Here is a 25098-nt window from a genome sequence, read left to right on the forward strand (position 1 = left end):
GTTTATATTTTGCACATTCGGATTGATCCGAAGGTACAAAATATTTACATCCGAATGAATCCGAATTTGTAACAAAACGAATCGCACATGCCTACGAAATTGTGAAAAAGGAATTTAATTTTTCTTAAAACAAAATTCTTCTTCATTTAGAAGCAGGGGACCATTATCGGGAGCGAGTGCACGGAAAAGAAGAGACCAGCGGAGATCAGAACATTGGAAGACAGGTTAGAAATTGTATAATTTTATGTGATTTATTAGTACATGATGTAATGTTGAATGAATGAATGCTGCATGAATGATTAATGTGTTTGATTGAAGAGTGATTTATATATAACATGTCATGTTGATTATTTTTATTGTATTTTTCATGTAGATATTTATATTTAAATATGTGATTTTAATATATACTTATAGTTAATACATACATTTTTATGCAATGTGTATTTTTTGGAACATGTTAAACATGTTATTTACGTATTTTACGCTTGCGCTAACCCACTGTGTTTCTTTCTGTTACGGAACAAACCAGGGGTGCCTCCAGCTGTCCGGGCATGCTGGGAGTTGTAGTTTTGCAACAGCTGGAGGCACACTGGTTCATTGGCAAACACTGCACTAACCTATTTTCTTGTTTTCAATTTCAAAATTCCCTCTTTTTCAATGAACTGGGTAACTAGGTTAATGAAATGCATATTGAATTGCGGTGGAAATTTTTTTTATTTAGAAAACACAGACATACCGTATATACTCGAGTATAAGCCGAGTTTTTCAGCACGATTTTTCGTGCTGAAAACACCCCCCTCGGCTTATACTCGAGTGAACTCTCCACCCGCAGTGGTCTTCAACCTGTGGAACCTCCAGAGGTTTCAAAACTACAACTCCCAGCAAGCCCGGGCAGCCATCGGCTGTCCGGGCTTGCTGGGAGTTGTAGTTTTGAAACCTCTGGAGGTCCGCAGGTTGAAGACCACTGCGGCCTTCGACATCATCCAGGCCCCTCTCACCCCCTTTAGTTCTGTACAGTACTCGCCTCTGCTCGGCGATGGTCCGGTGCTGCAGGACTGTCCGGTGGGGAGGTCGTCCGGTGGGATAGTGGTTCCGGGCTGCTATCTTCACCAGGAGGCCTCTTCTAAGCGCTTCGGGCCCGGGCCCAGAATAATCACGTTGCCTTGACGACGACGCAGAGGTACGTTCATTACCAACGTACTTCTGCGTCATCGTCAAAGCAACACCTCTATTCTGGGCCCGAAGCGCGGAGAAGAGGCGCCCCCGGTGAAGATAGCAGCCCGGAATCACTATCCCACCGGACGACCTCCTCACCGGACAGTCCTGCAGCACCGGACCAGCGCCGAGCGGAGGTGAGTACAGAACTAAAGGGGGTGAGGGGGGCTGGATGATGTCGAAGGCCGCAGTGGTCTTCAACCTGTGGACCTCCAGAGGTTTCAAAACTACAACTCCCAGCAAGCCCGGACAGCCGATGGCTGCCCAGGCTTGCTGGGAGTAGTAGTTTTGAAACCTCTGGAGGTCCGCAGGCTGAAGACCACTGAGGGCGGATGATGACAAGAGGATGATGAAGGGGGGGGTGTGGGATGATGACAAGGGGATGATGAAGGGGGGGTGGGGATGATGACAAGGGGATGATGAAGGGGGGGGTGTGGGATGATGACAAGGGGATGATGAAGGGGGGTGTGTGGGATGATGACAAGGGGATGATGAAGGGGGGGTGGGGATGATGACAAGGGGATGATGAAGGGGGGGGTGGGGATGATGACAAGGGGATGATGAAGGGGGGGGTGTGGGATGATGAAGAGGGGATGATGAAGGGGGGTGGGGATGATGACAAGGGGATGATGAAGGGGGGGTGTGGGATGATGACAGGTGATGATGATGAGGGTCTGGATGATGACAGGGTGATGAGGATGTTAATGACGGGGGTCTGGATGATGACAGGGGGGAGGATGATGTATTTCCCACCCTAGGCTTATACTCGAGTCAATAACTTTTCCTGGGATTTTGGGGTGAAATTAGGGGCCTCGGCTTATACTCGGGTCGGCTTATACTCGAGTATATACGGTAATTGGATAATTGGCCTTTAGGCGCAAAACCAGACAAACAGAGTCAGAATCATGTTAGTAAATGAGGGCCAATGAGTTATATACGGTATATATATATACATATATATATATATATATATATATATATATATATATATATAGGGATTTGGGGGAACTGGAGGCTTGGGCACAGACATGGCAAATTAAGTTTAATGTTGATAAATAATAAGGTTATACATTGGGCCTTAAACACAAAATGTACAATTATATGCTAAATAATAAGACATTAGGAAAAACTTCTACCGAAAAGGGCTTGGGGGCTCAACTTTACTGATCAGTGCCAAGCAGCAGCTGCCAAGGCTAACAAGGTCATAGGATGGATCAAGAGAGGCACAGAGGCTTGTGACAAGGACAAAGTTTTGCCTGTGTGTTATTCACTAGTCAGTCCACATATGGAGTATTGTGTCCAGTTTTGGGCACCAGTATATAAGAAGAACATGGCTGAACTGGAGAGGATGCAGAGGAGGGCGACAAAGATAATTAATGGTATGGGAGAATTACAGCACCAAGACAGGTTATCAAGCTTAGGGCTAATTTAGTTTGGAGAAATGATGTCTAAGGGACGATCTGATCACAATGTAAAAATATATAAATAGACAGTACAGAGATCTTTCTAGTGATCTTTTTATACCTAGGCCGGTAACCAAGACAAAATGTCATCCTCTAAATCTAGATGAATGAAGGTTTCACCATCATCACAGAGGCTATGGAACTCTCTGCCCCATCTTGTTGTGATGTCTGACTTGATAAACAAGTCCAAAGGGGGGCCTGGTTGTTTTTCTGGAAAAATATAATATTACAGTTTACAGGATACTAGATTTATGTAGATAGAATGTTGATCCAATGATTTATTCCGATTGCAACATTGGAGTTGGGAAGAAATTTCTTCTGTCAAGTGGTAATTGGCATCACCCTCATGGGGTTTTCTGCCTTCCTCTGGATCAACACAGTTGGGCTTTCGGTAGAACTGGACTGTTTTCTTTTTTTCAATGTTGCACACTATATTACTATGTTATAAGAGACAAACAAAATTTTAAAAACTTTTAAAAAAATGTTTTGATTTAACTTTCTTTGATGCATACCGAAAATTAAATAAGCCCTGTAACATGTTTATAACACTTACTAACTGCTCTAAAGCCCTGTATAACACTGCCAGGAATGTATTCAAGTAGTTTCAAAGTGGTTTTAAGGTTCAGTTGTGGCAACATGCAGTAATACGCTCATGGACTGTTTAGGCTTATTCACACTAAAACAAAATGGCATAAAGTATCCCTGGGTGACATTGGATGCCTGCACGTTTTAAATGCACACTGAGGTATGAGAAGACGCAGTGGCTTATTTCAAGTGTTGTAAAAATAAACCTTTTTGAAAGTAGCAACAGGATTTGTGATGCTGTCTTAAAATAGAGAAGAACCTGATGAAAGTGTAACATTTTTGGGGGAAAACCCAAATCGTAAAATAATTGCTTCATGGTGATCCTGACATGATTAAAATTAAAGACACACTAAATGGTAATGATGAAAACAATGGGGGACATTTATCAATGTTGGTGTGAGGTAATATAGCTTTTGCCCCTGTTTGCTTGGTGAATTTTTTAAAGTTACTCCAAATTAACCAAAAATATTTCACAGACTTAAGCCCTTAAGGACCCGGGGTTTTTCAGTTTTTGCATTTTCGTTTTTTCCTCCTTACCTTTAAAAAATCATAACTCTTTCAATGTTGCACCTAAAAATCCATATGATTGCTTATTTTTTGCGCCACCAATTCTACTTTGTAATGACATCAGTCATTTTACCCAAAAATCTACGGCAAAACGGAAAAAAAATAATTGTGAGACATAATTGAAAAAAAAACGGCATTTTGTAATTTTTGGGGGCTTCCGTTTCGACACAGTACATTTTTCAGTAAAAATGACACCTTTTTATTCTGTAGGTCCATACGATTAAAATGATACCCTACTTATGTAGGTTTGATTTTATCGTATTTCTGGAAAAAATCATAACTACATGCAGGAAAATTTATACGTTTAAAATGGTCATCTTCTGACCCCTATCACTTTTTTATTTTTCTGTGTATGGGGCGGCATGGGGCTCATTTTTTGCGCCGTGATCTGAAGTTTTTAGCGGTACCATTTTTGCACTGATAGGACTTTTTATAAATTTTTTCATGATATAAAAAGTGACCAAAAATGCACTATTTTGGACTTTGGAATTTTTTTGCGCGTACGCCATTGACCGAGCGGATTAACGATATATTTTTATAATTCGGACATTTTCGCACGAGGCGATACCACATGTTTATTTTTTATTAACACTGTTTTTTTATACGGAAAAAGGTGGGTGATTCAAACTTTTAGTAGGGGAGGGGTTAAATGATCTGTATTCACAGTTTTTTTTGCAGTGTTATAGCTCCCATAGGGACCTATAACACTGTACACACTGATCTTTTACATTGATCAATGGTTTCTCATAGGAAACCACTGATCGATGATTCTGCCACTTGACTGCTCATGCCTGGATCTCAGGCACTGAGCAGTCATTCGGCGATCGGACAGCATGGAGGCAGGTAGGGATCCTCCGGCTGTCTTGTAAGCTGTTCGGGATGCCGCGATTTTGCCGCGGCGATCCCGAACAGCTCCCTGAGCTAACTGGCAGTGTTTTACTTTCACTTTAGACGCGGTGTTTGACTTTGAACGCAGCGTCTAAAGGGTTAATAGCGTGCGGCACCGCGATCAGTGCTGCACGCTATTGGCCACGGGTCCCGGCCGTTGTTAGAGGCCGTGGCCCAGCGTCATAGAACGGGAGCGGACTACTGACGTACCGGTACGTCATGGGTCCTTAAGAGGTTAACCCCTTAACAACGCAGGACGTAAATGTACGTCCTGGTGACGTGGTACTTAACGCACCAGGACGTACATTTACGTCCTGAGCATAACCGCGGGCATCGGAGCGATGCCGGCATCATGCGCGGCAGGTCCCGGCTGTGGATCGCAGCCAGGGACCCACCGGTAATGGCGGACACCCGCGATCCCGCGGATGTCCGCCATTAACCCCTCAGATGCCGTGATCAATACCGATCACGGCATCGCGGTCACTTAAAAGGATGATCAGATCGCCCGCAACGCTGCCGTTCATCCTGCACGGCAGACTGAGGTCCCCTCACCTGGCTCCGCTGCCTTCCGGGAGTCTACTGCTCTGATCTGCCTTCCCGCAGACCAGAGCAGAAGATCACCGATAATGCTGATCAGTACTATGCCCTATACATAGCACTGAACAGGATTAGCAATCGAGTGATTGCTTTAAATAGTCCCCTATGGGGACTGTTAAAGTGTAAAAATAAAAGTAAAAAAAATGTGAAAAAACCCCTCCCCCAATAAAAACGTAAATTGTCCCATTTTCCCTATTTTACCCCCAAAAAGTGTAAAAAAATTATTTTATATACATATTTGGTATCGTCGCGTGCGTAAATATCCGACCTATTAAAATAAAATATAAATGATCCCGTACGGTGAACGGCGTGAACGTAAAAAAAAAAAAAAAGTCCAAAATAGCAGCTTTTTTATAACATTTTATTCCCAAAAAAATGAATAAAAAATGTAATAAAAGTTTTGTATAAGCAAATATGGTATTAATAAAAAGTACAGATCACGGCGCAAAAAATGAGCCCTCATACCACCGCTTATATGGAAAAATTTTAAAAAGTTATAGGTCTTCAAAATAGGGGGATTTTAAACGTACTAATTTGGTCAAAAAGTTTGCGATTTTTTTTAAGCGCAACGGTAATAGAAAAGTGTATAATCATGGGTATCATTTTAATCGTATTGACGCAGAGAATAAAAAACATGTCATTTTTACCATAAATTGTACGGCGTGAAAACAAAACCTTCCAAAATTTGTAAAATTGCATTTTTCTTTTTAATTTCCCCACACAAATAGTATTTTTTTGGTTGCGCCATACATTTTATGATAAAGTGAGTTATGGCATTACAACGGACAACTGGTCGCGCAAAAAACAAGCCCTCATACTAGTCTGTGGATGAAAATATAAAAGAGCTATGATTTTTTGAAGGGGAGGAAGAAAAAACGAAAACGTAAAAATAAATTGTCTGAGTCCTTAAGGTCCAAATGGGCTGAGTCCTTAAGGGGTTAAAGGGGTATTCCAGGAAAACTTTTTTTTTTTTTTATATTACTTCTTATATAGAAGATTTGTAAATTACTTCTATTAACAAATCTTAATCCTTTCAATAATTATCAGCTGCTGAAGTTGAGTTGTTGTTTTCTGTCTGGCAACAGTGCTCTCTGCTGACATCTCTGCTTGTCTCGGGAACTGGGAGTAGAAGAGGTTTGCTATGGGGATTTGCTTCTAAACTGGGCGGTTCCCGAGACACGTGTCACCAGAGTGCACTTAGAAAAGAACAACTCTATGTCAGCAGCTCATAATTATTGAAAGGGTTAAGATTTACAAATCTGTAACTTTCTGGAGCCAGTTGATATATATAAAAAAAAAGTTTTTTCCTTGATAACCCCTTTAATAAATTATGCACAATTATAGACAACAGTGAGCTGCAGAGCTAGGTTTAACCCCTTAAAGACATAGCGTTTTTCCATTTTTGCACTTTAGTTTTTTCCTCCTTACGTTTAAAAAAACATAACCCTTTTAATCTTGCACCTAAAAATCCATATGATGGCTTAATTTTTGCGCCACCAACTCTACTTTGTAATGACATCTGTCATTTTACCCAAAAATCTACAGCGAAACAAAAAAAAAATCATTGTGCAACAAAATGGAAGACAAAATGCCATTTTGTAAATTTTGGGGGCTTCTGTTTCTACACAGTACATTTTTCATAAAAAATGACAACTTATCGTTACTCTGTAGGTCCATACGATTAAAATAATACCCTACTTATATAGGTTTGATTTTTTATTACCTCGGAAAAAAATCATAACTATATGCAGGAAAATGTATTCGTTTAAAATTGTCATCTTCTGACCCCTATAACTTTTTTATTGTTCCATGTATTGGGTGGTATGAGGGCTAATTTTTGGCACAGTGATCTGAAGTTTTTATCGGTACCATTTTTGTTTTGATCGGACTTTTTGAACGCTTTTATTCATTTTTTTACAATTTTTTTGTTATAAAAAGTGACCAAAAATACGCTATTGTGGACTTTGGAATTTTTTGCGCATACGCCATTGACCGTGCAGTTTAATTTATTATATATTTTTATAGTTCGGACATTTACGCACACTGTGTTAATTAAAAACAAAAATTGTGTTAACCGTGTTAATTAAAAACTAAAATAAACATATGCGATACCACATATGTTTATTTTTGTTTTTAATTAACAGGTTTTTTTATGGGAAAGGGGGGTGATCCAAACTTTTATTAGGGAAGGGGTTAAATGATCTTCATTAACTTTTTTTGTTCACTTTTTTTTTTTGCAGTGTTATACCTCCCATAGGGGGCTATAACACTGCACACACTGATCTTTTACACAGATCACTGCAAAGCCATAGCTTTGCATTGATCAGTGTTATTGGCGTCCGAACTGTGATTGATTGCTGCAAGCCTGAAATCCAGGCTTGAGCAAACAACCACCGTTCGGACGCGCAGGAGGCAGGTAAGGCGATGTCCTGATCAGCCCGACTTGTCCCGATTAGCCCGACTGAGCTGCCGGGATGCTTTTACTTTCACTTTTAGACACGGCGATCAACTTTGATCGCCGCGTCTAAACAGTTAATGCCAGACATCTGCCGGAACGGTGATGTCCGGCATTAGCCACGGGTCCTGGCTGCTGATAGCAGCCAGGATCATGCGGGTAGGATGCGTGCTCAGCTCCTGAGCTTGCTTCATAACCCTCCCGTGCCGCAGCACCAGGTATACCCGGGTGTTCTGCGGCAAGCGGTTAAAATGGCATTCCATGAAAAAAAAAAACAGTTTTTCATATCAACTGGCTCCAGAAAGTTAAACAGATTTTTAAATTACAAGTAAAACAAGAGGTGAGGGGAGGCACTGTTCACATTAATGGCAAAAAATAGAAAGTCCCAACCGTAGCAATTCCAACTAAATCATGGATGGTGTAGGAGGTGCACAGAAAAATGAATGCATAGTAGAAAACAGTGACTAAATCCAGATAGAAAATCCCGCACTCACCATGTCAATCCCTGTGTCTAAGGAGGGTCAATGGAAGAGGAAGGTGTGAGGAGTAGACGGGGCTCAGAGGCAAACACCGGTGGTTTTGTGCTAATTAGCACTTCATCCGGCCTCATGAAGTGCTAATTAGCACTTAACCACCGGTGTTTGCCTCTGAGCCCCGTCTACTCCTCACACCTTCCTCTTCCGTTGACCCTCCTTAGACACAGCGATGAGAAGTAGTGGATATAATTTAAAAAAACAGGAATTACCGTACGCCGCTTCTCCTCCTAGGACAGATGCAGGCAGCAAGTTATCAGATATTCTTTATTTGCAACTTCACGTTTCGAGCTCGTGCTGAGCTCTTTGTCAGGCATATAATACATCACATTAAGATTATTGGTAGTTAAAAAGAACGGGGAAGGAACTTCTTCCGGGTCAACAGGTCATTACAATTGAATAATGTATGCTTAAAATTTTATAAAATTAATAAATATCAATGTACATATAAGCAAAGGTTTAAAATTGAATACATGTGTGTGGCGGGTACTAGAATAAGGGGATTAAAAGACACTATGTAGCGCTGTTACCCATGTGCATTGCCCACGCCGTCAACCACTGGATGAATGAAATCCAAAGCGAGGCTGGGTAAACAAATCATAGTAGCTTCCCATTCAATAAAAAGCAAACAGTACTGAGCAAGTATGTACTGGACGTAATGTGGTCGGGCACAAACCTGTCAGGCTGCGCTAATAACGTCAAGCAGTCAGTATTATGACATGGGCGCGATGCCTATTCAGCGGTGCTGCAATGTACTGGACGTGACTATCGGGCTTAACTTATCCAGTGACATCCATGCAGGTGCAATCACAATCTTAACAGTGACCCCCGTGCGATTGCACCTGCATGGATGTCACTGGATAAGTTAAGCCCGATAGTCACGTCCAGTACATCGCAGCACCGCTGAATAGGCATCGCGCCCATGTCATAATACTGACTGCTTGACGTTATTAGCGCAGCCTGACAGGTTTGCGCCTGACCACATTACGTCCAGTACATACCTGCTCAGTACTGTTTGCCGACGTTCGCCTCCAGTTGCTTTTAATTGAATGGGAAACCACTATGATTTGTTTACCAAGCCTCGCTTTGGATTTCATTCATCCAGAGGTTGCCGGCGTGGGCAATGCACAGGGGTAACAGCGTGTCTTTTAATCCCTTTATTCTCGAAACGAGCACGAAACTTGAAGTTGCAAATGAAGAATATCTGATAACTTGTCACATGGACTGCTGCCTGCATCTATCCTAGGAGGAGAAGCGTTGTATGGTAATTCCTGTTTTTTTTGGATTATATCCACTACTTCTCAATACCCATCCAGTGACCGAGAAGAACCTGGAAAGGAAACCGTGGCTGCTGACCTCCATCTTTTCTTGCAAGTTTATATGCCTGCTGAGGTGTTGTGCCCTGAGCACAACACGATCCAGTAAGCCTCCAATTTTTTGCCCACATTGAAGCCATACTATCATACCGTCCACACTAGGAGTGCACCTTGTTTTTTGTCTTTCTCAAATTTAGACACAGTGATGGACATGGTGAGTGCGGGATTTTCTATCTGGATTAAGTCACAAATTTGTAAATTACTTTAAAAAAAAAAATAAAAAAATGCTCCTACCAATAATTATCAGCTGCTGAAGTTGAGTTCTTTTCTGTCTGACAAGAGTGCTCTCTGCTGACACCTCTCCCTGCCTCAGGAGCTGTCCAGAGCCGGAAGAGTTTGCTAAGGGGATTTGCTGCTACTCTGGACAGTTCCGGAGACAGACAGAGGTATCAGCAGACAGCACTGTTGTCAGACAGAAAAGAACAACTAAACTTCAGCAGCTAATAAGTACTGGTAGGATTAAAGGGGTTATCCACCATAAGGTGATTTTATTATGTACCTGGCAGACAGTAATGGACATGCTTAGGAAGGATCTGCGCTTGTCTGCGGGCTAAATGGCTATGTTGTGAGATTACCATAACACTGTGGCTAGCTTTTTGTGAACTGGTATTTCCTGTTTGACTTTTCTTTTTTGACAAAAAAATCTCACAATTCCACTTTCCTCTCTCCCACACATCAGCCACCCCACCCATTGAAACATAAATTAGCTGCATCCATTCAAAGACCTGTGGTTTTCAATCAGGATGCCTACAGCTGTTGCAATAGTTGCAGATTGATCTCTCTCCCACCAAGAGATCGCTTCGCCCATTGAAGCAGACAGGCTCCCTGTCATCAGCTGACTAGTGAGTCAGGTCTCGGCCGCATTGCAACCTGGGAAACAACAGTAATTTTGTATGCTGTTAAAAATAAATATTGGGGTGAAAATCACAGAATAATTGTGAGAAAACCATCACACACTGGTACAGACACTATATTATGAACTACACTAACTTTACAGCCCCTGTAGCATAGTCAAATAAAAATAATTCCTGGAATACCCCTTTAAGATTTTTAAAATGTTTTAATCCCTTAAGGACCAAGCCTATTTTCGCCTTAAATGGGTTATCCAGGAAAATACTTATATATATATATATCAACTGGCTCCAGAAAGTTAAACAGATTTGTAAACTACTTCTATTGAAAAATCGTAATCCTCTCAGTGCTTATGAGCTGCTGAAGTTTAGTTGTTCTTTTCTGTCTAAGTGCTCTCTGAACAGCTCTCGGAAACTGTCCAGAGTAGAAGCAAATCCCCACAGCAAACCTCTTCTACCCCTTTAAGGACCAAAGCATTTTTTGCACATCTGACCGCTGTCACTTTAAGCATTAATAACTCTGGAATGCTTTTACTTATGAATTTGATTCTGAGATTGTTAAAGTAGAAAATGTCACGAAAAAACTAAGTGGTAAATTTTGATTGATTCTAAATTTCATTAAAAAAACAATAAAATTTAGCATTTTTCTAACTTTGAAGCTCTCTGCTTGTGAGGAAAATAGACATTCCAAATAAATGATATATTTATTCACATATACAATATGTCTACTTTATGATTGCATCATAACGTTGACATGTTTTTACTTTTGGAAGACATCAGAGGGCTTCAAAGTTCAGCAGCAATTTTCCAATTTTTCACAAAACTTTCAAAATCAGAATTTTTCAGGGACCAGTTTGGTTTTGAAGTGGATTTGAGGTGCCTTTAAATTAGAAATACACCATCACAACATTATAAAAACTGCACCCTCAAAGTATTCAAAATGACATTCAGAAAGATTGCTAACCCTTTAGGTGTTTCACATGAATAGCAGCAGAAGTAGAAAATTCAAAATCTCCCTTTTTTACACTAACATGTTCTTTCAGACCCAGTTTTTGAATTTTTACAAGGGGTAAAAGGAGAAAATCCCCCAAAAATGTGTAGCCCAATTTCTCTCGAGTAAGGAAATACCTCATATGTGAATGTAAAGTGCTCTGTGGGTGCACTAGAGGGCTCAGAAGCGAAGGTGCGACAATGGGATTTTGGAAAGTGAATTTTGCTGAAATTGAATTTTTTTTAGGGGGAGAGAGGGGGACATGTCACATTTAGGGAGCCCATATGGTGCCATAACAGCAAAAAAAAAAAAAACACATGGCATACTATTTTGAAACTACACCCCTCATGGCACATAACAAGGGGTACAGTGAGCCTTAAAGGGGTACTCCGCCCCTAGACATCTTATCCCCTATCCAAAGGATAGGGGATAAGATGTCAGATCGCCGGGGTCCCGCTGCTGGGGACCCCGGGGATTGCTGCTGCAGCACCCCGCTATCATTACTGCGCAGAGCGAGATCGCTCTGCACGTAATGAGGGGCAATACAGGGGCCGGAGCATCGTTACGTCACGGCTCCGCCCCTCGTTACGTCACGGCCCGCCCCCGTCAAAACAATTCTATGGGAGGGGGCGTGGCGGTCGTCACGCCCCCTGCCATAGACTTGCATTAAGAGGACGGGCCGTGATGTCATGATGGACGGAGCCATGACGTCACGCTGCTCCGGCCCCTGTATCGCCCGTCATTATGCACAGAGCGAACTCGCTCTGCGCAGTTATGATAGCGGGGTGCCGCAGCGGCGATTCCTGGGGTCCCCAGCAGCGGGACCACGGCGATCTGACATCTTATCCCCTATCCTTTGGTTAGGGGATAAGATGTCTAGGGGCGGAGTACTCCTATAACACATGTGTAAATGAAAAAAAAAATGTTCACTAAAATTTAGTTTTTTCGCCAAATTAACCATTTTTACAAGAGGTAATAGGAGAAAATGCCCCCCCAAATTTGTAAGGAAATACCCCATGTGTGGACGTTAAGTGCTCTGCGGTTGCACTACAATGCTCAGAAGAGAAGGAGCCACATTTGGCTTTTGGAAATCAAATTTTGCTGAAACGGTTTATGGGGGCATGTCGCATTTCGGAAGCCTCTTTGGTGCCAGAACAGCAAAAAAAAAAAAAAGCAAAATATTTGGGAAACAACACCCCTCAAGGCACGTAACAAGGGGTACAGCGAGTGTTTACACCCCACAGGTGTTTGACAAATTTCCACTAAAGTTGGACTTGAAAATTAAAAATTTGATTTTTTTTCACTAAAATGCTGGTGTTACCCCTCACTTTTCATTTCCACAGGGGGTAATATGAGAAAAATCTTCCCAAAATTTCAACCCCATTTCTTCTGAGTATGGAAATACCCCATATGTGGATGTACAGTTGTCGATGGGCAAACTACAATGCTCAGAAGAGAAGGAGCATTAAGCTTTTGGAGACAGAATTTGTTTGGAACGGAAGTTGGGGGGGCCATGGTGGAACCCTCCACATGTGACCCCATTTTGAAAACTACACCCCTCACGGAATGTAATAAGGGGTGTAGTGAGCATTTATACCCCATGGGCTTTTGACAGATCTTTGGAACAGTGGGCGTTGCAAATGAAAAATGAAATTTTTACGGACGACAATGCAAAAAAATCTGTCAATGTTCACTGCACCCCTTATGACATTCCGTGAGGGGTGTAGTTTCCAAAATTGGGTCACAAGTGGGGGGGTGTCCACTGTTCTGGCACCATGGGGGCTTTGTAAACGCACATAGCCTTCAATTCCGGACACATTCTCTCTCCAAAAGCCCAATGGCGCTCCTTCTCTTCTGAGCATTGTAGTTTGCCCGCAGAGCACTTTACATCCAGATATGAGGTATTTATACACTCAGAAGAAATGGTGTTACAAATTTTGAAGGGCTTTTTTTAATATTACCCCTCGTGAAAATGAAAAATTTGGGACAACACCAGCATTTTAGTGAAAAAAAATATTTAAAAAATTATTTTCACGTCCAACTTTAAAGAAAATTCGTCAAACACCTGTGGGGTGTTAAGGCTCATTATACCCCTTGTTACATTCTGAGAGGGGTGTTGTTTACAAAATGGGGTCACATTGTTTTTGGGTGTTTTTATTTTTTTTGCATTTATGTCAGAACCGCTGTAAAAATCAGCCACCCCTGGTCAAATCACCTCAAATGTACATGGTGCTCTCATTCCTGAGCCTTGTTGTGCGCCTGTAGAGCATTTTACGTCCATATATGGGATATTTCTGTACTTGCCTTACAAATTTTGGGGGGTCTTTTTTCCTTTTACCACTAGTGAAAATGAAAAGTATGGGGCAATATCAGCATGTTGGTGTATAAAAAAATAAAAAATGTACAATAACATGCTCGAGTAGACCCCAACTGTATCTTTTCATAAGGGGCAAAAGGAGAAAAAGCCCCCCAAAATGTGTTAGGCAATTTCTCCCGATTACAGAAATACCCCATATGTGGCCATAAACTGTTGCCTTGAAATACGACAGGGCCCCGAAGTGAGAGAGCGCCATGCGCATTTGAGGCCTAAATAAGCATTTGCATAGGAACGGACCCGAATGCAAGAATTAGACTTGCCTCCAATACCAAAATTACTCTACGGCAGTGTTTACTAAACAGGGTGCCTTCAGCTGTTGCAAAACTTCCAGCATGCCTGGACAGTCAATGGCTGTCAGGCAATACTGGGAGTCATTTTGCAACAACTGAAGGCTTCATTTTGGAATCGGTGTCGTACGAGACATTTTTTATTTTTATTTGGGGGGGGGGGAGGGGGTAACTGTGTAGGGGTATATGTGGTGTATTACCCTTTATTTTGTATTATGGTGTAGTGTTTTTAGGGTACATTCACACAGGTGGGGGTTTACAGCGAGTTTCCCGCTAAGAGTTTGAGCTGCAGCGGAAAATTTACTGCATCTCAAACTTGCAGCGAGAAACTCGCTGTAAACCCCCGCCCGTGTGAATGTACCCTGTACATTCACATGGGGGAGGGAGGAGGGTGCAAACCTCCAGCTGTTGCAAAACTACGACCACCAGCATGTCCTTTGGCTGTCCGTGCATGATGGGGGTTGTATGCAACAGCTGGAGGCACACTGGTTGCAAAAACACTGAGTTTACATAGTTAGTACGGTTGAAAAAAGACATACGTCCATCAAGTTCAACCAGGGAATTGAAGGGTAGGGTGTGGCGCGATATTTGGGAAGGGATGAGATTTTATACTTCTTCATAAGCATTAATGTTATTTTGTTCCAGGAAAGTATCTAACCCTGTTTTAAAGCTGTTAATTTTTCCTGATGTGACCAGTTCCTGAGGTAGACTGTTCCATAAGTTCACAGTTCTTATGGTAAAGAAGGCGTGTCGCCCCTTGAGACTAAACCTTTTTTTCTCCGTCTCATCCTTTGGGGGGGGGGGGTTTAACCTGGAACAGTTTTTCTCCATATTTTTTGTATGGGCCATTAATATACTTACATACATTTATCATATCCCCCTTAACCCCTTAAGGACATAGGGCGTATCCATACGCCCCCATTTCCAAGTCCTTAAGGACCGAGGGCGTATGGATACGCCCTGAGCATTTCCGGCCCCCACCGCTAGCCGGAGGGGAGCCGGGGCCAGATGCCTGCTGAAATCGTTCAGCAGGCATCCCGGCATATCGCCCAGGGGGGTCATTATGTCCCCCCATGTCGGCGATTGCCGCAGATCGCTGGACAATTCAGTCCAGCGATCTGCGGCGGATTCCGGGTCAATCGGGTCTCCAGTGACCCGATGACCCGGAAATACTGGCTGATCGGGGCCGCCAGAGATGGCCCCGAATAGCCAGAGCCTGCAGGAGTGAGGTGCCACCTCACGATCGCCCTAATTCGTCGGCCGGATTACCGGCCGACCAATCAGGGCGCCTGCTGCGGGTGTCACTCCCGCAACCCGCTCCGCCCCTCTTCCGGAGGACGTGAGCGGCTGCGGGAAGACGACCCCGGGTGCTGCCGACCCAGATCCCCGGCGTCCCTGTTGGGATCGGGGCCCCAGGAGCGACGGCGGCGGCAAGGGACAGTCCTGCAGTGTGGATCGTTGGAGGTGAGTGACAGCCTCCTGCTGTTGCTTAGCAACAGCTCCCACAGCATGCAACAAGGGCATGCTGGGAGCTGTAGTTATGCAACAGCAGGAGGCAGACCACCACAACTCCCAGCATGCCCTTATGGGCATGCTGGGACTTGTAGTTTTGCAACAGCTGGAGGCACATTCTTTCTATGGAAAAGTGTACCTTCAGCTGTTGTGTAACTACAACTCCCAGCTTGCACAATCAGCTAAAGTGCATGCTGGGAGTTGTAGTGCTGCATCTGGTGGTTGCATAACTACAACTCCCAGCATGCCCGTTGGCTGTCGGTGACTGCTGAGAGTTGTAGTTTTGCAACAGCTGAAGGCACACTGAGTTAAGTAGTAAACCAGTGTGTCTCCAGCTGTTGCATAACTACAATCCCCAGCATCCCCAGCCAATGTAGTATGCCTCCGGCTGTTGCATAACTACAAGACCCAGCATGCCCTTCCGCTGTCCGTACATGCTGGGGGTTATAGCTTTTGCAACAGCTGAAGGCACACTGGTTGCAAAACACTGAGTTTGTTACCACAACCTGTGTGTTTCACAACCTGTGTGTCTCCAGCTGTTGCAAAACTACAACTCCCAGCATGCACTGATAGACCGTACATGCTGGGAGTTGTAGTTTTGCAACAGCTGGATGTTTCCGCCCCCCCAATGTGAACGTACAGGGTACACTCACATGGGCGGAGGATTACAGTAAGTATCCGGCTGCAAGTTTGAGCTGCGGCAAATTTTCTGCCGCTGCTCAAACTGCCAGCGAGAAACTACTGTGAACCCCCCGCCCGTGTGACTGGACCCTAAAAACACTACACTACACTAACACAAAATAAAATAAAAAGTAAAAAACACTACATATACACATACCCCTACACAGCCCCCCTCCCCAATAAAAATGAAAAATGTCTGGTACGTCACTGTTTCCAAAACGGAGCCTCCAGCTGTTGCAAAACAACTACTCCCAGTATTGCCAGATAGCCACTGACTGTCTAGGCATGCAGGGAGTTTTACAACAGCTGGAGGCCCCCTGTTTGGGAATCACTGGCGTAGAATTCCCCTATGTCCACCCCTATGCAATCCCTAATTTGAGCCTCAAATGCGCATGGCGCTCTCACTTTGGAGCCCTGTCGTATTTCAAGGCAACAGTTTAGGGACACATATGGGGTATCGCCGTACTCGGGAGAAATTGGGCTTCAAATTTTGGGGGGTATTTTCTGCTATTACCCTTTTTAAAAATGTAAAATTTTTGGGAAAACAAGCATTTTAGGTAAAAAAAATATGTTTTTTTTACATATACAAAAGTCATGAAACACCTGTGGGGTATAAAGGTTCACTTAACCCCTTGTTACGTTCCCCGAGGGGTCTAGTTTCCAAAATGGTATGCCATGTGTTTTTATTTTGCTGTCCTGGCACCATAGGGGCTTCCTAAATGCGGCATGCCCCCAGAGCAAAATTTGCTTTCAAAAAGCCAAATGTGACTCCTTCTCTTCTGAGACCTGTAGTGCGCCAGCAGAGCACTTTTCACCCCCATATGGGGTGTTTTCTGAATTGGGATAAATTGGGCTTCAAATTTTGCGGGGTGTTTTCTGCTATTACCTTTTTTAAAAATGTAAAAATTTTGGGAAACCAAGCATTTTAGGTAAAAAAAACATTTAATTTTCACATATGCAAAAATGTGAAACACCTGTAGGGTATTAAGGTTCACATTACCCCTTGTTACGTTCCCCGAGGGGTCTAGTTTCCAAAATGGTATGCCATGTGTTTTTATTTTGCTGTCCTGGCACCATAGGGGCTTCCTAAAGGTGATATGCCCCCCAAAAACCATTTGTCGCTCCTTCCCTTCTGAGCCCTCTACTGCGCCCGCCGAACACTTTACATAGACATAGGAGGTATGTCCTTACTCGAGAGAAATTGGGTTTCAAATACAAGTAAAAATATTCTCCTTTTTACCCCTTGCAAAAATTCAAAAATTGGGTCTACAAGAACATGCGAGTGTAAAAAATGAAGATTTAGAATTTTCTCCTTCACTTTGCTCCTATTCCTGTGAAACACCTAAAGGGTTAATACACTTACTGAATGTCATTTTGAATACTTTGGGGGGTTTAGTTTTTATAATGGGGTCTTTTATGGGGTATTTCTAATATGAAGACCCTTCAAATCCACTTCAAACCTGAACTGGTCCATGAAAAATAGAGAGTTTGAAAATTTTGTGAAAAATTTCAAAATTGCTGCTGAACTTTGAAGCCCTCTGGTGTCTTCCAAAAGTAAAAACTCATAAATTTTATGATGCAAACATAAAGTAGACATATTGTATATGTGAACCCCCAAAAAAATTATTTTGAATATCCATTTTCCTTACAAGCAGAGAGCTTCAAAGTTAGAAAAATGCAAAATTTTCATTTTTTTCATCAAATTTGGGGAATTTTCACCAAGAAAGGATGCAAGTTACCATAAAATTTTACCACTGAGTTAAAGTAGAATATGTCACGAAAATACAATCTCGGAATCAGAATGATAACTAAAAGCATTCCAGAGTTATAAATGTTTAAAGTGACAGTGGTCAGAATTGCAAAAAACGCTCCGGTCCTTAAGGTGAAAAAGGGCTCGGTCCTTAAGGGGTTAAATGTCTCTTCTCAAGACTAAACAATTGTAACTGCTTTAATCGCTCCTCATAGCTAAGATGTTCCATGCCCCATATTAGTTTAGTTGCGCGTCTCTGCACCCTTTCCAACTCCGCAGTGTCCCTTTTATGGACAGGTGCCCAAAACTGAACAGCATATTCCAGGTGAGGCCGTACCAATGCTTTATAAAGGGGGAGTATTATGTCCCTGTCCCTCAAGTCCATGCCTCTTTTTATACATGACAATATCCTGCTGGCTTTGGAAGCAGCAGCCTGACATTGCATGCTATTCTGAAGTCTGTGATCTACAAGTACACCCAGATCCTTCTCTACCAGTTTAAACCCCCCCCCCCCCCAAGACATCCGACGCATGCATGTTATTAATACCCAGATGCATAACTTTACATTTATCCTCATTGAACCTCATTTGCCAAGTGGATGCCCAGACACTTAGTCTATCCAAGTCATCTTGTAACCTATACACCTCCTCTATAGACTGTACTGTGCTACAAAGCTTGGTGTCATCTGCAAAGATAGAAACAGAGCTGTTAATGCCATCCTCTATATCATTGATAAATAAATTAAACAGCGGGCCCAGTACAGAACCTTGGGGTACACCACTAATAACCGGGGACCAATCAGAGTACGGATCATTGACCACCACTCTCTGGGTACGATCCATGAGCCAGTGATCAATCCAGTTACAAACTAAAGTACCTGTCAGACGTCTATGAGGGACAGTATCAAACACTTTAGCAAAATCCAGAAACACTATATCCACAGCCATTCCTCTGTCAAGGCTTCTACTCACCTCTTCATAAAAGCAAATTAGATTGGTTTGACAACTTCTATCCTTAGTAAACCCATGCTGGCTATCACTTATAATACAATTATCCCCTATGTATTCCTGTATGTAATCCCTTATAAGTCCTTCAAACAATTTACCCACAATGCACGTTAAACTTACCGGTCTATAGTTTCCTGGGGAAGACCTAGAGCCCTTTTTGAAGATTGGCACCACATTCGCCTTGCGCCAGTCCCTTGGCACAATACCAGACACCAGTGAATCTCTAAATATCATGAACAGGGGTACAGATATTACTGAACTTAGTTCTCTAAGAACTCTTGGGTGTAATCCATCTGGTCCTGGAGATTTGCTTACATTTATATTACTTAACTTACCTTGTACCATCTCTACATTAAGCCAGTTCAGTACATTACATGATGTGTTACCAGCACTGACCTGTCCAATGTCATCTCCTTTTTCCTTAGTGTATACAGAACTAAAGAACCCATTCAGTAGCTCTGCTTTCTCTATATGGCCTGTGACAACCACCCCATTATCATTATTAAGGGGTAATACATGCTCTGTCCTTGGTTTTTTTGCATTTATATATCTAAAAAAATATTTAGGATTAGTTTTGCTTTCTTTGGCCACCTGTCTCTCATTTAGAATTTTTGCTGTTTTTATAACATTTTTACAGATTTTATTAAGCTCCTTGTACTGTTTAACCACCCTGCATTCCGAGTCCTTAAGGACGCAGGGCGTATCCATACGCCCGTGGGAATTACGGTCCCCACCGCTAGCCGGTTGGGGACCGGAGCCGGATGCCTGCTGAAATCATTCAGCAGGCATCCCGGCATATCGCCCAGGGGGGTCATTATGCCCCCCCATGTCGGCGATGGCCGCAGATCGCTGGACAATTCAGTCCAGCGATCCGCGGTAATTCCGGGTCAATCGGGTCTCCAGTGACCCGGTGACTCGGAATTACTGGCTGATCGGGGCCGTCTCTGACGGCCCCGAACAGCCAGAGCCTGCAGGGGTGAGGTGGCACTGGTGCCACCTCACGATCGCCCTGATTCGTCGGCCGGATTATCGGCCGACCAATCAGGGCGCCTGCTGCGGGTGTCACTCCCGCACCCGCTCCGCCCCTCTTCCGGAAGACGTGAGCGGGAAGACGACCCCGGGTGCTGCGAGGGACAGTCCTGCGACGGAGCAGCAGGAGGTGAGTTACAGCCTCCTGCTGTTGCTTAGCAACAGCTCCCAGCATGCAAAAAGGGCATGCTGGGAGCTGTAGTTATGCAACAGCAGGAGGCAGACCACCACAACTCCCAGCATTCCCTTATGGGCATGCTGGGACTTATGGTTTTGCAACAGCTGGAGGCACATTTTTTCTATGGAAAAGTGTACCTTCAACTGTTGTATAACTACAACTCCCAGCTTGCACAAACAGCTAAAGTGCATGCTGGGAGTTGTAGTGGTGCATCTGCTGGTTGCATAACTACAACTCCCAGCATGCCCATTGGCTGTCGGTGACTGCTGAGAGTTGTAGTTTTGCAACAGCTGAAGGCACACTGGCTGTGAAACTCAGTTTTTTTTTACCTAACTCAGTGTTTCACGACCGGTGTGCCTCCAGCTGTTGCAAACTACAACTCCCAGCAGTCACCTTACACCATGCACCGTACATGCTAGGAGTTGTAGTTTTGCAACAGCTGGAGGCACACTGGTTTTGAAACACTGAGTAAGGTCACAAACTCAGTGATACATAACCAGTGTGCCTACAGCTGTTGCAAAACTAAAACTCTCAGCTTGTACAGTCTGTCAGCGCATGCTGGGAGTTGTAGTTTTGCAACAGCTGGATGTCCCCCCCCCCCCCCAATGTGAATGTACAGGGTACACTCACATGGGCGGAGGCTTACAGTAAGTATCAGGCTGCAAGTTTGAGCTGCGGCAAATTTTCTGCAACAGCTCACACTTCCAGCGAGAAACTACTGTGAACCCCCGCCCGTGCGACTGTACCCTAAAAACACTACACTACACTAACACAAAAAGTAAAAAACACTACATATGCACATACCCCTACACAGCCCCCCTACCCTCCCCAATAAAAATGAAAAACATCTGGTACGACACGGTTTCCAAAACGGAGCCTCCAGCTGTTGCAAAACAACTACTCCCAGTATTGCCAGACAGCCACTGACTGTCCAGGCATGCTGGGAGTTTTACAACAGCTGGAGGCACCCTGTTTGGGAATCACTGGCGTAGAATTCCCCTATGTCCACCCCTATGCAATCCCTAATTTAGGCCTCAAATGCGCATGGCGCTCTCACTTTGGAGCCCTGTCGTATTTCAAGGCAACAGTTTAGGGTCACATATGGGGTATCGCCGTACTCGGGAGAAATTGTGTTACAAATTTTGGGGGGTATTTTCTGCTTTAACCCTTTGTAAAAATGTAAATTTTTTGGGAAACCAAGCATTTTAGGTAAATTTTTTAATTTTTTTTTACATATGCAAAAGTCGTGAAACACCTGTAGGGTATTAAGGTTCACTTTACCCATTGTTACGTTCCCCGAGGGGTCTAGTTTCCAAAATGGTATGCCATGTGTTTTTTTTTTTTGCTGTCCTGGCACCATAGGGGCTTTCTAAAAGCGGCATGCCCCCAGAGCAAAATTTCCTTCAAAAAAGCCAAATGTGACTCTTTCTCTTCTGAGACCTGTAGTGCGCCAGCAGAGCACTTTTCACCCCCATATGGGGTGTTTTCTGAATCGGGAGAAATTGGGCTTCAAATTTTGGGGGGTATTTTCTGCTATTACCCTTTTTAAAAATGTAAAACTTTTGGGAAACCAAGCATTTTAGGTAAAAATGTTTGTTTTTTTTGTTTTTTTACATATGCAAAAGTCGTGAATCACCTGTGGGGTATTAAGGTTCACATTACCCCTTGTTACGTTCCCCGAGGGGTCTAGTTTCCAAAATGGTATGCCATGTGTTTTTTTTTTGCTGTTCTGGCACCATAGGGGGCTTCCTAAAGGTGATATGCCCCCCAAAAACCATTTGTCGCTCCTTCCCTTCTGAGCCCTCTACTGCGCCCGCTGAACACTTTACATAGACATATGAGGTATGTGCTTACTCGAGAGAAATTGGGTTTCAAATACAAGTAAAAATGTTCTCCTTTTTACCGATTGCAAAAATTCAAAAATTGGGTCTACAAGAACATGCGAGTGTAAAAAATGAAGATTGTGAATTTTCTCCTTCACTTTGCTGCTATTCCTGTGAAACACCTAAAGGGTTAAAACGCTTACTGAATGTCATTTTGAATACTTTGGGGGGTGCAGTTTTTATAATGGGGTAATTTATGGGGTATTTCTAATATGAAGACCCTTCAAATCCACTTCAAACCTGAACTGGTCCCTGAAAAAAAGCGAGTTTCAAAATTTTGTGAAAAATTGGAAAATTGCTGCGGAACTTTGAAGCCCTCTGGTGTCTTCCAAAAGTAAAAACTCCACAATTTTATGATGCAAGCATAAAGTAGACATATTGAATATGTGAATAAAAAATTTTTTGGGGGGGAATATCCATTTTACTTACAAGCAGAGAGCTTCAAAGTTAGAAAAATGCTAAATTTTCATTTTTTTCATAAAATTTGGGGATTTTTCACCAAGAAATTATGCAAGTTACCAAAAAATTTTACCACTATGTTAAAGTAGAATATGTCACGAAAAAACAATCTCGGAATCAGAATGATAACTAAAAGCATTCCAGAGTTATTAATGTTTAAAGTGACAGTGGTCAGAATTGTACAGAATTGAAGAGTCCTTAAGGTGAAAAAGGGCTCAGTCCTTAAGGGGTTAAATGTTATAGCTGACCCATCAGATTTGTATTTTTTTTAAAGCAATTTTTGTTGTTGTTTATTGCTCTTTTAACATCATTTGTCAGCCATGTAGGATTTAGTTTTAATCATTTATATGTGTTCCCCTTTGATATATATTTAGCTGTATAGTTATTTAGAGTTGATTTAAAGATGTCCCATTTACCTTCTGTATCAGTATTTGAGAACACCTCCCCCCAGTCTATGTCCTGTAGTGCAGCCCTCAGCCCAGGGAAATTTGCCTTTTTAAAGTTATATGTTTTTGCCTTCCCCGCCTGTATTTGTTTTCTACATTTTAAGTCAAAAGTAACTATATTGTGGTCGCTATTACCAAGGTTTTCCCGCACAGTTACATTACCAATCAGCTCTGCGTTGTTGGAAATGATCAGATCCAACAAGGCATCACTTCTTGTTGGGTCCTCCACAAACTGGCCCATAAAATTATCCTGCAATAAATTTAGGAATTGTCGCCCCTTTGTAGTTTTAGCCAACCCCGGACCCCAATCTATATCTGGATAGTTAAAATCTCCCATTATTACCATTGTACCTGCCCGGGCAGCCCTCTCTATTTGTTTATGAAGCCGAACTTCTATCTCTTCAGTGATATTAGGGGGTCTGTAGATTACACCAAGTATTATTTTTTCAGTATTTCCCTCCTTTTGTAATTCTACCCACAGTGATTCCACCTCCTCAGAATCATCACACACTATGGCATCGTTCACACTCACTTTCATACCACTTCTTACATACAGACAGACTCCACCACCTTTTCTGTTCATTCTATCCTTGCGAAACAATGTAAACCCCTGCAGATTGACAGCCCAGTCATGCGAGGAGTCCAGCCATGTCTCAGTGACCCCAACTATATCAATATGTTCCTCCAGTATCTAGGCCTCAAGCTCCCCCATTTTATTTGCTAGGCTTCTGGCATTTGTGAACATACACTTTACATTTCCATCCTTTATGTTATTGGGGTTAATGGGATTCAAGGGTGTAAGTTTTATTTTCCTATGAAGCCTATTCCTATTAACTATTCTAACCCCTCCCTCTGCTCCACCCCCAGGTACATTATTAAGTCCTCCCTCTCTATCTACACCATCTTCCCTCTCTATGTTGTAGGTTCCCTCCCCCCTAGTTTGTTACTTAACTTAGTGTTTTGCAACAAGTGTGCCTCCAGCTGTTGCAAAACTACAACTCCCAGCATGTATGTCTATCAGTGCATGCTGGGAGTTGTAGTTTGCATCAGCTGGAGGAACACTGTTGCGAAACACTGAATTAGGTAACAAATTCTGAGTTTCGTAACCAGTGTGCCTTCAGCTGTTGCAAAAACTACAACTCTCAGCATGTCGTGACAGTTGAAGGGCATGCTGGGACTTAGTAGTATACCTCCAGCTGTTGCATAACTACAACACTCCCAGCATGCCCTTTGGCTGTCAGTGCATCCTGGGGTTGTAGTTATGCAACAACTGAATTGCAAAACACAGAGTTTGTTACTTAACTCAGTGTTTCCAAACCAGTGTGCCTCCTGTTGTTGCAGAACTACAACTTCCAGAATGCCCAGACAACTGAAGGACATGTTGGGAGTTGTAGTTATGCAACAACTGGAGAACAGTTTGGAGACCACTGTGTAGTAGTACAACACAAAATGAATCCCCTAGGGGTCTCTGGGCCAACTTATATATATATATCAAACCTACCTGGGGAAATGAATCCCCTCAGGGTAAACCCTGACTAAAGATCCCCTATAAAATGTAACTTTTATTTATACTGTTTAAAAATATTTCCGTGTGATCCACATTTTTTGCCACTAGATGGCAGTGATGTTTTAAAAACTCTCAACGCTGTGCTCACCTAAATTCCTTCTGTTAGAATTGCTAAGTGTCTGTCATACAGACAACTGAATGGACTATTCTAACTAGTTTACTCCAGTGCCCTGCTGCAGCTTGGACACACGGAGTGCTGTCTAGAGTGGGTCACACTGGCACAGCGTGACATTAAAACTTTATTCCTCTCCTCCTTTAAAGTTTTTGCCATTGTTCAGTGGCTTTCTGAAAAAGTATGAGGCACGTCAGGATCGTGGGCTAACAGGTATTTATAGACTAGATCTTTATCATAGTAGATTACTTGGCGTCCACTGCAGCCAATCATCCATCGTAGTTAGTAT

The 25098-nt window shown here is 42.9% G+C and overlaps 1 protein-coding gene and 1 long non-coding RNA gene across 7 annotated transcripts in view; one reads left to right on the forward strand and one right to left on the reverse strand.

Moving 5' to 3' along the window:
* The window catches only part of ARID4B (AT-rich interaction domain 4B), a 424644-nt gene that overhangs the window by 275380 nt on the left and 124166 nt on the right, over positions 1 to 25098 (reverse strand). The window lies entirely within an intron of this gene.
* The window catches only part of LOC130362465 (uncharacterized), a 47321-nt gene continuing 22373 nt past the window's right edge, over positions 151 to 25098 (forward strand). Inside the window, exon 1 of the long non-coding RNA XR_008891434.1 lies at positions 151 to 224. This is a non-coding gene — a long non-coding RNA (uncharacterized LOC130362465). The remainder of the gene's footprint in view (positions 225 to 25098) is intronic.

Source organism: Hyla sarda, chromosome 3 (assembly GCF_029499605.1).
Source record: "Hyla sarda isolate aHylSar1 chromosome 3, aHylSar1.hap1, whole genome shotgun sequence".
NCBI classification, from domain to species: domain Eukaryota; kingdom Metazoa; phylum Chordata; class Amphibia; order Anura; family Hylidae; genus Hyla; species Hyla sarda.